Below are 759 nucleotides of genomic sequence, written 5' to 3'. Positions count from 1 at the left end.
TTTTGTTGGGTTTTTCCCCGATGCTCCAACCTATTATATTCGTACGTGACGAAACGTGATTAATGTAATTTCCAGAATATGTCGCACATTTGTTGCCATCTAAAAGTCATTGTAAAGGTAAATAAAAGACATACATAAATGTAACAGTAAAGATTAATTTGTGACCGGATCACAAAAGAAAATACATCTTAATACCATGTGGAAACAGGTCTAAATGTCGGTTTATGTGTCTCTCATAGGATTATTAGAGTGAAAACAAGAAGAACAGTGTTTTGGGGTTGCCATGGCATCGACAAAGGTAAATGTATTTTAATAATCTGAAACGAAATGTAACATTAAATGGCAAATAGATAATTTTAGTGCTGTTGTTATTGATGAAATTGTAGTGTTTGGTACCATTGCACAGTTAGGTAATTATGTATGTTTATTGCTCAAGGTCTGTTAAAGCGAGAGTGTTTAAAAACTGTATAAGACAGGGTTTTGTATTCAAAGCCAAAGAGGTATCAAGAGCATATGCCATATGTCTTTGCACATTTACGTTTAGGGAAAGTTTAAAAAACAAACAAAAACAACTCAAGCAAGCACACTTTCGCTTTCTTTTTTATTATTATTATCTATTCACAAGTGCAATAGTATCTGGTTATTTGAGTCAAACAGTATGATATTATTGTCAATCTAAATGTCTCTTTAAAAATTTTTATAAAATATGACATTTGATATTGTGTCCTAGTACGAGAAAAAGCCAGAGCCCGGAGACCT

General features: G+C 32.4%; 1 long non-coding RNA gene across 1 annotated transcript; it reads left to right on the top strand.

Moving 5' to 3' along the window:
- Positions 1-50: 50 nt before the first annotated feature.
- LOC107735367 (uncharacterized) lies at positions 51-759 on the top strand. Its single transcript, XR_001639387.1, has 3 exons — positions 51-117; positions 240-298; positions 731-759. It is a non-coding gene; the product is annotated as an uncharacterized LOC107735367 (long non-coding RNA).

This window comes from Sinocyclocheilus rhinocerous, unplaced genomic scaffold (genome assembly GCF_001515625.1).
Source record: "Sinocyclocheilus rhinocerous isolate Xijiao unplaced genomic scaffold, SAMN03320098_v1.1 C36009304, whole genome shotgun sequence".
In the NCBI taxonomy this organism is placed as follows: Eukaryota; Metazoa; Chordata; class Actinopteri; order Cypriniformes; family Cyprinidae; genus Sinocyclocheilus; species Sinocyclocheilus rhinocerous.
This window is presented reverse-complemented; position numbering and strand designations above follow the sequence as displayed.